This window comes from Euprymna scolopes, chromosome 19 (genome assembly GCF_053919585.1).
Source record: "Euprymna scolopes isolate OS-2025 chromosome 19, ASM5391958v1, whole genome shotgun sequence".
In the NCBI taxonomy this organism is placed as follows: domain Eukaryota; kingdom Metazoa; phylum Mollusca; class Cephalopoda; order Sepiida; family Sepiolidae; genus Euprymna; species Euprymna scolopes.
This window is the reverse complement of record NC_136500.1, coordinates 118,792,692-118,807,958: the sequence shown is the minus strand read 5'-3', so window position 1 is coordinate 118,807,958 and position 15,267 is coordinate 118,792,692. Positions and strand designations below refer to the sequence as shown.

Below are 15,267 nucleotides of genomic sequence, written 5' to 3'. Positions count from 1 at the left end.
GGTCAAGCATGTGTCAGTTTGTCTTAAGACACAGTCGAACCTAAGCATGCTTTTTGTGTCCTCTCAAATGGGTTTTGAATGCTGTCTCCATGACTGCTGTCATAGATTGAACACATAAGAAACGAAATTCAATTTAGTAATGTGTATTATGTTTATTATTGTCAATTTTAATAACTTTACTTTAAAACATTAGTATTATTAGCAAAATTTATTTATTCATATTTTGTTCTTAGTTTTAATTAATAACATTTCTAATATTTCTAGTTCACTGTTATTGGAAATTTGCTTCAGTATAGATGTGTTGTCTACTAATTTTTACATAATTGGAGCCAGGTTTTTTTATTACATTTTCACCCCAAACAAGGAATAGCTCCATTTTGATGTAGGAAGCTACTATCATGGACATAAGTTGCAGGGATACAATGTTGGAAGTTGATCAGTAAGATGTCTGTTCACATTACATTTGAACTTCTGCATGTCAGTAGAATTAAGGAAGTAGAAACTCAGAATGGAATTCCGAAGTCTAGCAGTTCTGGGGAAAAAACTATTAGAGTAAAAGGCTTTCTTACATCTAGGGATCTCTACTGTGTAAGGGTGGGAATTTGTTGCTTGTAAAGTTTGTCGGGAGTATTTACATCAAGAGGGTACAAGGGCTTGTAGTTTGTTGGAGCATCCACCATTAAAAAACTTGTAAAACAGACAGAGGGATGCAACATTTCGTTAATGGGACAGAAGTTGAAGCTTAGATGACAGGTCAGGACATATCAAGTTGACGACTCTCTTTTGAACCCTGTCCAGCCCAAATGTGACAAATTCCTGCTGATTTTTTGGTCTTATAAATCCACGTCTATGTCTTATCTGATCTTCCATTGTCGGCTCCATACCGAATGGAATATCATTTAATTGGAATTCTTTGAAATGAGTCATTTTTATATTTATTTATTTGCAGATTGTTATCCTCCTCTTGGTTTTTTATTAAATTGTTAGGTGAAAGTATGTAATTACAAAACACCTTCCCACGTAAAAAGTAGCTTTCTATATGATAATGTTATTATTTCAGTATGGTGACATAAGTGCATAAGTGCCCTAATATTTTGTCTTATATGAAAACTGAGGTAGACATTTTTATTCGTCTATTGTTTTCTGTTCTGTTTCAATTAAAAAGCCCATCTACTTTAAAATCATGTTCTTATTTAGAAAGCAAGGTTGCATTTTACAAAAAATTTAACCCCCCCATTAATAATAACGTTATTATGTAGAAAGCAAGGTTGTTATATAAAAAATGAATTAAAGAAAAACTCTCATTAATAATAACGTTATTATTTAGAAAGCAAGGTTGTGCTATATAAAAAATTCATTAAAGAAAAACTCCCTCCATTAAAAATGTCATTATTTAGAAAACAAGCTTGTGTTTTATAAAAAATTAATCAAAGAAAAACTCCCCTCAATCATAATAACGTCATCTATAAATATAAAAGCGAAAATGTATGTATATATATGTTTGCTTTTTGTGTTCTCTGCAAAAGGATTTTTTTCGCTGGCTTCTCGAGGTCGTCGCTCATTTTTAAAACTTTTTATATCACGTCCAAATCATAATATCTATGAGTTACGAACTGGGGTCATGTGTGTATTTAATTTGCCCGACTTTCGAAAGCTAAATATTCAACATTTTTCAATCGGGGCGTGTAGATTCGCCTTTTTCGTATAATAAAAGTGAAACTAATACAAAGGTTGTTACATTGTTCCCAGTGCAATTCGCCAGGAACGTCCAAAAGCAATCAGCTTTGATCAATGTGGTTTTTCCTTATATCAGACAATTGCTAATTTGGACAATCCCCTTTCAATGGGGAGCTAGTTCCCCCCCTTCCATCATCTTGGAGAAGCCCAAAATGCCCCGCAGTAAATGAAAAAATGATCCCGCAGTGAAACAAAGTAAACAAATGCCAAAAAACTGCCCCATCATCGTAACGCTCCTGCGATGACCTCATTAAGCGGCGACCTATCAATCAAACGTCCTTGACTTTACTCACTTTAATCACTCTTACAGTAACATTGTCGCCATAGCACAGGTGTTCAGGCTCAGTCTATAGGCTTCAAAGCTCCGAGTTTGAGCCCACATGCCCCCCCCATCTTTTTTTTTTTAAATCACTGCATTTTGTTCTGATTTACCCCCTCCCCAAACACACACACCTACAAATACCTGGGTATTAATTCCTTCACCCTCAACTGGGCCCTTTTCTACAAGGAGGGTGGCGAAAAAATCGTTCCTTCATTCTCTCTCCTCCAGTTACTACGACAATGACGTCATGTTTGACTTAGGAAACGTTGACGTTAGTTTAAACCACCTGCAAGTGTTTTTAAAGGTTTAATTTTATCCATTATCAAGTGTATGTCTCTTTGGCGTAGGGGTAACGTGTCGGGTATTTTTTTTTCGCCTTAGCCTCGATGTTTCAGGTTCGAGCCTGTCTTTCTGCCTAAACTTTTTTCCTCTTTTACATTTTTTTTTTTTTTACATTTGTTCGCTGTTTTGCTTTGTTTTAGTTTTTCCAATTTTTTTTTAACATCGTGTTTTTTTTTATAATATTAAAACAGAGTCACCCTCTCCTACATACAAACCTCTAAACACCTGAGCAACACCAGGTACCCCCGCTAGTTATTTAGAAAACAAGGTTGTATTAAATAAAAAATATATTTTAAAAACTTCCCCTCAGTAATAATAACGTCATTATTTAGAAAGCAAGGTTGTATTATATAAAAATTAATTTAAAAAAACTCATTAATAATAAGGTTATTATTAAGAAAGCAAGTTTGTATTCTATAAAAAATGAATTTAAAAAAACTCATTAATAATAAGGTTATTATTAAGAAAGCAAGTTTGTATTCTATAAAAAATCCAAACAAAACTCAATATACTCCCCTGTAACAACAATTGGGAACTAAAAATGATTGCATTCACTGCTACTGGTTCTGAAGTGGGTGCTCATTTTACGTTACATTTATATAACAAAATCTTAAATTTAGTTTTTTGTTATTCCCATTAATGGCTTTTTACACATAATGGCAAACACTAGGGCAGATTTGCCGTTTAGTTGTACAAATATCCTCGAACCATGTAATCACTAAAACGTATTCATTCGGTTGACACCGGTATCTTGTTTAATGTAAACAGAAATTGCTTAATGTAAACAGGAATTTGTTTATATTTACATGATTAACTTTTAATTAAAATTAACCACGTTTAACAAATATAAAAGAAACAATGCAAGATGAATTTTTAAAATAATTAAATGTGTTTTATTTATTAATTTAAAATTAAAAACATTGAAAGATAAAAATAAAATTTTGGTTTAATTTTATAGTAGATATTGTTCCTGAAAAGAAATAATGCAAGATGAAATTTCAAAATGATTAAATATGTGTTATATTATAAGTTAAATTTAAAACAATTGAACAATAAAATAAAATTTTGGTTTAATTTTACAGTAGATATTGTTCTTGAAAAGATATAATGCAAGATGAAATTTTAAAATGATTAAATATGTGTTATTTTATAAGTTAAATTTAAAACAATTGAACAATAAAATAAAATTTTGGTTTAATTTTACAGTAGATATTGTTCTTGAAAAGATATAATGCAAGATGAAATTTTAAAATGATTAAATATGTGTTATTTTATAAGTTAAATTTAAAACAATTGAACAATAAAATAAAATTTTGGTTTAATTTTACAGTAGATATTGTTCTTGAAAAGATATAATGCAAGATGAAATTTTAAAATGATTAAATATGTGTTATTTTATAAGTTAAATTTAAAACAATTGAACAATAAAATAAAATTTTGGTTTAATTTTACAGTAGATATTGTTCTTGAAAAGATATAATGCAAGATGAAATTTTAAAATGATTAAATATGTGTTATATTATAAGTTAAATTTAAAACAATTGAACAATAAAATAAAATTTTGGTTTAATTTTACAGTAGATATTGTTCTTGAAAAGATATAATGCAAGATGAAATTTTAAAATGATTAAATATGTGTTATATTATAAGTTAAATTTAAAACAATTGAACAATAAAATAAAATTTTGGTTTAATTTTACAGTAGATATTGTTCTTGAAAAGATATAATGCAAGATGAAATTTTAAAATGATTAAATATGTGTTATTTTATAAGTTAAATTTAAAACAATTGAACAATAAAATAAAATTTTGGTTTAATTTTACAGTAGATATTGTTCTTGAAAAGATATAATGCAAGATGAAATTTTAAAATGATTAAATATGTGTTATTTTATAAGTTAAATTTAAAACAATTGAACAATAAAATAAAATTTTGGTTTAATTTTACAGTAGATATTGTTCTTGAAAAGATATAATGCAAGATGAAATTTTAAAATGATTAAATATGTGTTATATTATAAGTTAAATTTAAAACAATTGAACAATAAAATAAAATTTTGGTTTAATTTTACAGTAGATATTGTTCTTGAAAAGATATAATGCAAGATGAAATTTTAAAATGATTAAATATGTGCTATATTATAAGTTAAAATTAAAACAATTGAACAATAAAATAAAATTTTGGTTTAATTTTACAGTAGATAAATTTCTGTTTACATTAAACGATATACCATTGTTAACCGAACGAGCCCTTTTAGTGATTACAACTAAACGGCAAATAAGTAAAAACTATGCTTGATTCGATTTTTTTCTATTTTCAAAATTTCTAATTGGTGATGAGTGCTCATTTTATAAATATTGAATGAAATAAAAAAATTCAAATTAAATAGCGACATAATAAGTGTAGACAAAAGATTTTTTTATATCATTTAATTGGAGTTCATTATTGAGATGAGTTTTATTCATTAGTTTTTATTTATTGCAGACTATTATCCTCATCTTTTTCTTAATTGTTTCACGACGTTTTGACCAACTATTCCTTCGGCCTTCAGGGCCCATGGCGCAGTTGATAGAGATGTTGAATCTCTACGGTTCCATCTTTTTCTTAATTGTTTCACAACGTTTTGACCAAGTATTCCTTTGGCCTTCAGGGCCAATGGCGCAGCTGATAGAGATGTTGAATCTCTACGGTTCCATCTTTTTCTTAATTGTTTCACAACGTTTTGACCAACTATTCCTTTGGCCTTCAGGGCCAATGGCACAGTTGATAGAGATGTTGAATCTCTACGGTTCCATCTTTTTCTTAGTTGTTTCACAACGTTTTGACCAACTATTCCTTCGGCCTTTGATGTTGAATCTCTACGGTTCCAGGTGAGAATTGTTTGAGGATAGCAGTTTCAATCCAAAGCTGGCCAGAGGCTTACTTGGCCAAAACGTGGTGAGACAACAACTGTAATGATATCACTGCTCTTTCATTTCAGTAACTTTTATATAGACTCTTTTGTTCCGGTTTCTTGATCTAACTTTTGTATGCACTCACACATGTGCATAGCAATCTATTTACTAAAGCAGGATGCAATTATTTCAGTTCATTTCTTACCAAACAGACACACGTGTTCCAAGTCTCATTATTACACATCTATGCACAACACAGCATGACATGGTGGCAAGCAGTATTATCATACAACACATAATCTTATAATGTCATGGACAAAAAAAAGGGAAAAAGAAAGGGTAAAACAGTGAGTAATAAAAAAAAGCGATTTTTTTTCCTAACCTCCCACACCTCACAAATTGTCTGTACTTTTTTCAAACTTTCATAGCGTAATGGCCAGTTTTGTTGCAAGTTCCTAGCCTTGATTGGGGCTCGACACGTATTGCCAAATCGTTCAAAGTTTTTCAACAACGAATGGAACTTTATTTCATCATCAAAGCAATGAAACACGAGGATAAAGCCCTTCTAATTCTTCTCGCAACCGATGAAGAAGGTTTACGCGAGTACAACAGTTGGTTGATGTCGGATGATGATTACAAGGATCCACAAATGATATTTGCTGCATTTTTGGAGCAGCTAAAACTGGGAACAAATCAGCACGTTTTTAGACTGGAACTCGGAAAATACCGGCAGAAACCAAATGAAACAACAGACATCTTCATCAACAGATGCCGACTGTTGGAAAAGAAATGTGATTTCAGTGCCGACGAATTAAACGAACGCCTCGTCGAGTTACTAATTGCCAGCACACCCATACCTGAACTGCAAAAGGAACTGTTAAACAAACCGAAGGGTTACAGAATCGAGGAAGCTGTTAGATTAGCCTGTTCACATGAGGCATCAGCAGTTTATGTCAACCAGCTCCACCAGTTACAGGAATCAGCACAGATAGCCGCAATAAACCGTGGCAAGGGATTGACCGAAACATGGACAAACTTGCAAAAGTTGTGGACGCAGTCACCGTTTTGGCAAAGAACACTGCCCTGCCAAAACTGACATATGCTACACATGCAGCAAAACAGGTCACTGGGCTACAGTTTGCATCTCAGGGAAGCACAAAACCAAGAGACAATAAGGAAGGCCCTGGCATAACAGTCATAACCAACAACAGAAGTTTGGCTGGAAAATAAACAGTGTCGCCAAACACGACGACCAAGGCATGACTGACATAGGCACAGCAATGGAGAACCTCACCTTTAGCTCCATCACAACCAACAGCAGAAAATCAGCAAACATGAAAGATTCTCGAAAGGAGGCATTTGTTGATCTAAGCATCAAGCTGAAAGACCACCCAGGAGGCACTCATACTTTCAACCTGAAGGTAGATACAGGGGCACAAGCAAATACATTACATATCTACATATTCTGCAACATATACCCTAGCAGTATAGACAAAGCTAGAAACCCAATGCCTGGATCATTCAGCTCAACACAATGTCTACTAACAGCCTACAATACCAGGATATACTGTTATGGCACCACAACTATTAAGTGCAAGTATAAAAACTCCCCATGGCTGGATACTCAATTCTATGTGGTTGATGTACTAGGAGCAGCCATATTGGGCATGCCAACATCAGTAGCTCTTAGAGTACAGACATTGAACTGTGCCATCTCAGCCCAGCACCAACCCACCAATAGTGTACCTATTTACTATGCCTCCCCACGGGACAGAGTTAGACACCAGGGTCCTTTTTTAACGTGGAGAAAAGGTACAAAAATAAAAATTGTCTCAGTCGTGAAGGATTTCTCCTCCACCGAAAGAGAACAAGAAAATGAAGTGCAGCATCTGAAGAACAGATACTACACTTTGATCTTGGCCAAAAGGCCAAGAACCCACCAATAGTGTAGCTGACCTAATGCATCTCTACCCTGACAGATTCGACTCTATTTGTGAATTTTGGAACACTCACAAGCTTTTCAACCCAAATGTACCATGCCACATAAACCCACTGAGAAGGACACCTATAGCCATGCACGGAAAAATCAAATCGGAACTCACATATAACAAGAGATCTGACAACATTTTGGCTGATGGACTATCGCGCTTATCACCACCTTGTAATGCAGACCCTATCAAGTTTGATGTCCGAGTTGATAAAGTTCGTTTTTCCACTGATCGCATCGATCAGCTGAGACAGTGTACAACAGCAGATCCTCTGCTTAACCAGCTGAGGGAGACCATCATCACGGGATGGCCAGAGACAATCAAGTAGCTGCCCACTGACATCAGAGTGATCTGTGGTCTAAGAGATCAGCTCTCAATTGATGATGGTCTTATCCTCAAAGGACAACAAATCGTCATCCCCCAGACACTTCAAAAAGACATATTAGAACAACTTCATGCTGTTCATTTAGGACAAGAGAAAACAAAACTCCTTGTCAAGGACATTGTTTATTGGGTAGACATAAACAAAGACATTGAACAGTTCACAAAGGCATGCAGTATCTGTCAACAGCATCAGTATCAGCCCTCCCAAATGCAAGAGCCACTTATGCAACATGACATCCCAACAAAAACATGGGACGTAGTTGGAACAGACCTGTTTGATCTCCATGGAAGTCAAAGGTTGACCATAGCTAACTATTACTCAAAGTATCCTATAGTCAAACGCCTACCTGATCACTCACCAAGCAGTGTCATAGTGAACATCACACGCCAAATTTTCTCAGAGTTTGGCATACCATCAAAGATAGTCAGCAATAATGGACAACACTTTTCAAGTCATCTCTACCACAAATTCACCAAAGAATGGGGTTTCCATCATTAGACCACATCACCTCGGAGACCACAAGGGAATGGCTTTATAGAACGCCAAATAATGACTATCAAGACCATTCTCAAGAAAGCCAAACAGTCGGGAACAACTCCTGAGATCGCACTGCTGCACTGGCGCTGCACCCCAATTTCAAGTGTCATACCAAGCCCTGCACAACTACTTATGGGTACGAATCCAATCTCCACTGATCAACAAAATCAGAAATGACAACCATGATCAGGATCAGATATACAGTGCATTCCAACAACATCAGCAAAACCAAAAGGTATTTTGACTGACATGCACTCAAGGAAGATCTACCACTCCTATACCGTAGCCAATGAGTAAGGGTACAGAATCCTGTGTCTGGAAGCTGGGACCCAGCGACTGTAGTATCCCAGGCAGATGGTCACCGTTCCTATCTCCTAGAGAATGTCAATGGGCATGTGCTGCGAAGAAACCGACAACACATAAAAAGTATTCCAGTGATGCCTACCCCACAAATGTCACAAGACCTCCTCAACACAGCTCCCAAAAAATGTGCGACGTCTGTGGATCCACTTGTATGTGCAGCCCCAAACGTGCCAAATGACACTCAAAAATGTACCCGTAGTGGTAGGGTGGTATGACCACCATCAAAAATGAACTTGTGATGAGCACACACTCATAACCTCCCAGCAAGCATCTCATGGGGCAGAATAATCCCCTGCTTCGCTGCAGCTGTTCAGGCAGTCTACCCTGAACCAGTTTTTCCATTTTCTTTGTTTTGTTTTACATGCCTGAGTTATCTTTGTTTTCAGAGAAAGGGAGATGTAATTCTATCGCTGCTCTTTCGCTTCAGTAACTTTTATATAGACTCTTTCGTTTCGTTTTTTTTATCTAACTTTTGTATTCACTCATGCATATGCATAGCAATCTATTAATAAAGCAGGACACCATTATTTCAGTTCCTTTCTTGCCAAACAGACACACGTGTTCCAAGTCTCATTATTACACATCTATGCACAACACAGCATGACAACAACTATGGAAGGCAATAATTGCAGTTAGGAGATTCAGAGTTCCTATCCCGTCATGGTTACCACCTGATGAAGGCCGAAGGAATAGTTGGCCAAAACGTCATGAAACAACTAAGAATAAGATGAGGATAATAGTCCGCAATAAATAAAAATTAAGAAGTTTTTTTTGTTGTTTTTTTTATGTTCAAATACTTTTTGTGCTCAGTTATACAACAATTCAACCAACCTTGGATTACATTATTTTTAAACATTATTATTTTCTCAGAAACCGCATGAGTTTTATGTAAATAAACACATATTTTTACAAAAATCTAAATGTCAGACTGAATAATATATTTTTAGATTTTTTTAAAATCAGAAATTCATACTATTTTTTTATTCACGTTTGTTATAAAACATGATTGAATCAATATTTTTTTATTATTGTATTCCAATAAAAAAACAATTAACTTATTTTAATGTTTAAGATTAATTTAAAAGTTGTTGGTTATCTTTCAGATGCAAGGTTCATTGTTTACTTGCGGTTTTAACGATGTAAGATTCCGTTGTACGGAAGACCAAATCGGCCAAAATGTCTATGGTGTTTTTATTGGCGCTTCTTCGTATTTTTAATAACATTTTTTTGCACCATTTACAAGTTCTTTTTACAAATAATTTTTTTAATACTGTAATAGTAAAATAAAGATACATTTATTAATTATACGGAAAAAGTATCTCGTAATGTTTTCACACGAGATTTTTTTCCTGTTGATTTCTCTTTTTTTTTAATATTAAAATTGATTTAAAGTGATTTTCAAGCCTTTAACATGACGGAGTTTATAATGAAAACCAAATTACCGTTAAAATTAAAATAATTTTTATTAGAAATTTGTAACAAAATAACAAAATTATAAAACTATTAGATTATAATTAAGAACTTTTAATTAAACAACGTGAACATTTTATAATGAGTGTTTTCATGAAATGTATTTTTAATAATAAAAAAAGTGAACTTTTTTTACTTAAACTTCATAAAAAAACGTATCCAATATAGAATTTTACTAAAATAATTTTACTATTACAGTATTAAAAAAAATATTTGTAAAAAAAAACTTGTAAATGGTGCAAAAAAATGTTATTAAAAAATACGAAGAAAAGCGCCAATAAAAACATCGTAGACGTATATTATCATTTAAACAGTATATCAATTTAAATATTTAAATTCAGTAAATAAATTTAAATATTTAAATTATGGCCGATTTGGTCTTCCGTACAACGGAACCTTACATCGTTACAATCGCAAGTAAACAAGGAACCTTGCATCTGAAAGATAACCAAGTTGTTTAATGGGATTTATTTTATGAGTGTTAAAAATTTCTTTTTTTAAATCACTTACCTTTCAGGAATTCAATACAAAAAAATCGGGATGAATTCGTTTTCCTTTTGTGTTCAAAACAGGAAATTTGTTTTATTTGTTAGAATTTCTTTAGTAAATTGATAAAACTTTTGTTTTGTGTGTCTAATTCATTGAGAAATAAAAAAAATATGAAAATATAAAAGAATCAAATTTAAAAGATGAAAAACACGATTTAAACGGGAAATTATTTAAAGAGAAATTCTCAACTGCTAAAAAGCAACAAATTTAGGTCATCGTAACACGGTGTCATTATTATTTTGTTCCTCGTTTAAAAACTTCATTTTATTAGTTAAGTGTGCCGAATTGTTTTCCTTGTAAGTGATTAAAAATTGTTGCGATTGCTTTAATAAATTTCTCTTTTGCGTGCCCAATTCATTAAAAACTAATATATATATATATATATATATATATATATATATATATATATATATATATATATATATATATATATATATAAAACCCAGCATATTATTTAAAACTAAACATTTCATTATCATTTGATTAGAGTCTAATCAAATGATAATCATTAGACGAAGCTGAAAACAGTAATCTTAAATCCTCATATAAAAAATGCAAAACTTAATATTTTACATAAACAACTTAAATAAGAGAAAAGAATTGCCAATACATTATGTTAGCGTTCCATTTTCTGCCATTTTTGAAAGGTCAGAATCTTTAGTTTATTTTGACTTTTGAGTTTTGCACACGTGTTCATTAGATGTGTTTAGAGCAGGGGCAGATTACTCCTCCCCGGTGTCCTCTAATTTTCAGTCCCCTACAGATGTATATACGCATTCAGAGACAGTGCAGTAACATGAAAGTGTAGTAACTGTTCCTAATTTGTATGTTTATATCTGCTTTGCTTTTATGAATTCGTTTTCATCTCAAAGTCATAAGTTGCAGCATCCCGTGCATTAACATCTCCTTTGAGAGGGAGGTTTTTTTTTTATTGGTAAATAATTGCTAATAAATGAGGCGTCATTACTCAGTAATACCGTTGTTATTTTTTCACATTGTTGTATTCGTCACAAGTCGTTAACTCATAACAGCCTCTTCTCAAATTATGTTGTTCTTTTTGTTTTTTTAATCCGATTTATCCTTTTTTCCGGTTAATAAAGTTGTGTCTAAAACAAAGCATGCTTTCCTGCCTTGATTGTTGAATGTAATTTACTTGACTGTCGGCGTTTGCACACATTTTCACAAAAAAAGCATATTTATCAGATGACAATACAGTAAAACGGCCTCCTCCCAACAGTCGTCTTATACAAGGCGCTACTAAAACTATGGGCCATCTGTGGCAATGTAAATAGAGTTTCTCACGATTTGATAGGTATTCCATACTGGGAAACACAAACCAAATTCAATCACGTAAATTCCTTTGACAACATTATTAACGATTCGATTCGTTTTCTTACAAAGCTATTCTTTCAACCTCACTCTTACCATCAATCACACAATATCACGACATCTCCCTAACAATACAGATGTGTCTCGATCCCAATACACATCACCTGGTGTAAACTTATTACTACTGAACGGCAACTTTGCAATGGCAGTCCCACGGATTATGAAGCGTGGAAGCGATCTTCCCAAACTTATCGAATTCACATGCACACAAAAGAAGATGGAACTTCTCATGAAATGGCTTTGTAAACAAGAGGAAGAAGGTTACCTAACTTGAATCACGCATTGCATCACGTATCACCCAACTTGAATCACGAAATGTTGTGGTACTCTTGAATGATGGTGGAAGATTTGTCACATTTTCACATAATGAAGCGTGTTGTAGAAGTTAAGTCACTCGTATAACTCAAAAATCGACAATAATTATTTCCCTTTCTTCGTTGGTCGAATCTCCTGTAATCTATAATATAAATCTCCTCTATCTGTCTGTCTGTCTGTCTGTCTGTATGTATGTATGTATGTATGTATGTATGTCAGGTCATGTCATATGCTACTGGTACCATGTAACCCAGTACTACCTGCCTCATGGTCGGGTCACCGGCGACTAAACTGGTTCCCCCACCAGACTTGTTTGGTGAGGAGGGCGGCTAGTCTCCCTGAAGGATTAAAAACAAGACCTACCAAAGGGCAAATGAACTCTTTTTCTGGGTCAACGGCCAACTAGCACCGTGTATATTTCTGTGTGTGTATATGTGTATTGGGGTGGAGAGGGCTCCTGTAAGCCGTGGTGAAGGCAACCTTTCTAGGAGAAGCAAATCTCTGATTCAAAAAAACATAAAGCGGAAGACCAGTACCCGCATTAAGCTGGTCTGCAGTTTAATTTGTTGCTGGCTATCTTGCTCTTGCTTGTTGCTAGATCTCAACATTTTGAACCGAGAGAGAGACTTAGCTGTCGTACAAAGCTAAGATTCTGTAGCATCATCTTTGTATAGATACTCCCTCACGTATTTGGGCTCATAGATTTTAAATGTCTGAGGGAGTGGCACTCGTCTGACAAGACGTTGCAATCATCATCATGTATGTATGTATGTATGTATGTATGTATGTGTGAAATTTTGCCATCATCATCATCATCTACAGCAGAAGTGTATGTCTTGTAAACAAACATTTTACTAAAAAAAAAAAGTCCAGCCGTTTTAGTACTGATCTGTTGGATTTTGTTTTCGTCTGATCCCTACGTCCATTCCTTTGTAAAGTTGCACAAACACTTCAACAAGTGACTGCCTCTTCTACAAATTGTTTGTTTTGGATTGTTTTTCTTTTTTATTCATCAAATTCATTGAATTGTACCCATCACCTTCATCCTGATCATTGAGGATATATGACTCCTTCATGTGTATTTTATATGTATGTGTATGTGTATGCATGTGTAAGTACATGCTTATATGTGTGACTCTACATGTTTATGTTTGCATGTATGTGTACATGTGTATGCTTGTTTGCGTGCATTCTGTGTGTACGCATGTATGTGTGCATGCGTGTGTTTATTTCCATGTGTATGTGGGGTGGAGAGGGCTCCCGTAAGCCATGGTGAAGGCAGCCCCTCAAGGAGAAGCAAATCTCTGATTTAAAAAACCATAAAGCGGGAGACCAGTACCCGCATTAAAATCAAGGTAAATGATATATATATATATATATATATATATATATATATATATATATATATATATATATATATATATATATAATATGTTAAAGTATATATTATATGTCATAATATATATGATATATATCATAATATATATAATATATATCATAGTATACATAATTATATATTATTATATATCATAAAATATATCAGCTATAATATAAATCTCACCTGTCTGCTTAAATTGTGCGAGCCTTTTCTAGTCTCGCACAAAAACAACGTGTTCACATCTCAAGCCATTTTTCTTGTCATATACATATGTGTACACAGACATACGCGCACATGTACATACACGTAGATATATTCATGTTCGCGTACATACATTCACATTCACGTGCATATACACACACGCTAACATACATACATGTACTCACATATACGCACACATGGGCAACGTCACTTCCCCTTTGAAGGAAATCAACGCATGTGCGAAAGACCACCGGAAACAACTATAAAAGCAAGAGACCTGACCTGGTTTCTTTCTTTTCGATTCGGCTTCTGAGCTGAGAGGTCGACGGACCAGCCGCCTCCCTTTCGGAGCGAGTGCGCCTGCGCACGTCACGCCCCCTGCTACTGTATGTGGGGCAAGAGCTAACAGACAGTACGTACACTTTATACACTTTCTCTCTCCATGAACTGGATTGACTTTCTCACTCTTTTTTCCCTTTTGCTTTGGTCCATCAACCAGACAAGTTTGCGTCCACAGCTAGTGGCCTGAAGACATTTCCACGTGGACAAATACCAACATGTGTGCGCAGCTTTACTGATGTCAACCATCTATCTTTTTCTTTGTCTACACACTGGACTGCCATTTCTCATTCCACTACATTATTCACTCCTCTTTCCACGCGCAGACATGAACAGGAGTTACACCTAAAACATTCATTTTTCAACAGAAAATAAACAACATGTTTATTTTATCCAGCAACTGAGTTTTGTTTTGTGCGAGACTAGAAAAGGCTCGCATGTATGTATGTATGAATGTCTAAAATTTTCGACAGACGCGATAGATTTTCAGGAGATCGGTATCGTTTTGAAGTACAACCCTTCGGATGACAAATATAAAAAAAATTGGGTAAAAACATTCATCTCTTCACCCTCAATAGGGCACTTTTCTACAAAGGAGGGGCCGCTTTTTTCGTCAATATCTTCGAAAATCATCCCTTCTTTTCGATTGACTAGCCTTAATTTAAACCTTGTCACTTCGGCTTTTGTGGCAAATATGTCATATTTTTCCCCGTTCTTTTCCTTCTTCGTGATACGGGTTCGAGCCTGCTTGCCTACAACCACATTTTTTGTGCTCAACACACACCTCCAAACACCCAGGCAATGCTGGCACCCAGGCTAGTAATATATATATACATATATATATATATATATATATATATATGGCGGTTAAGCTACACTGAATATTCCGCGTTTCATCCACTCTAGGACTCTTCAGGCTTATGTGCATAAGCCTGAAGAGTCCTAGAGTGGACGAAACGCGGAATATTCAGTGTAGCTTAACCGCCATATATATTTTATAAATTACTAACTGGCTCTACCTACGAATTGATCACTTTTGAAGTAAATACTTAGTTTA

At 34.2% G+C, this 15,267-nt stretch overlaps 1 pseudogene; it reads right to left on the bottom strand.

Annotated features, from left to right (window-relative positions):
- Positions 1 to 7,103: 7,103 nt before the first annotated feature.
- On the bottom strand, positions 7,104 to 7,236 carry LOC145240515 (U2 spliceosomal RNA; annotated as a pseudogene).
- Positions 7,237 to 15,267: the final 8,031 nt, after the last annotated feature.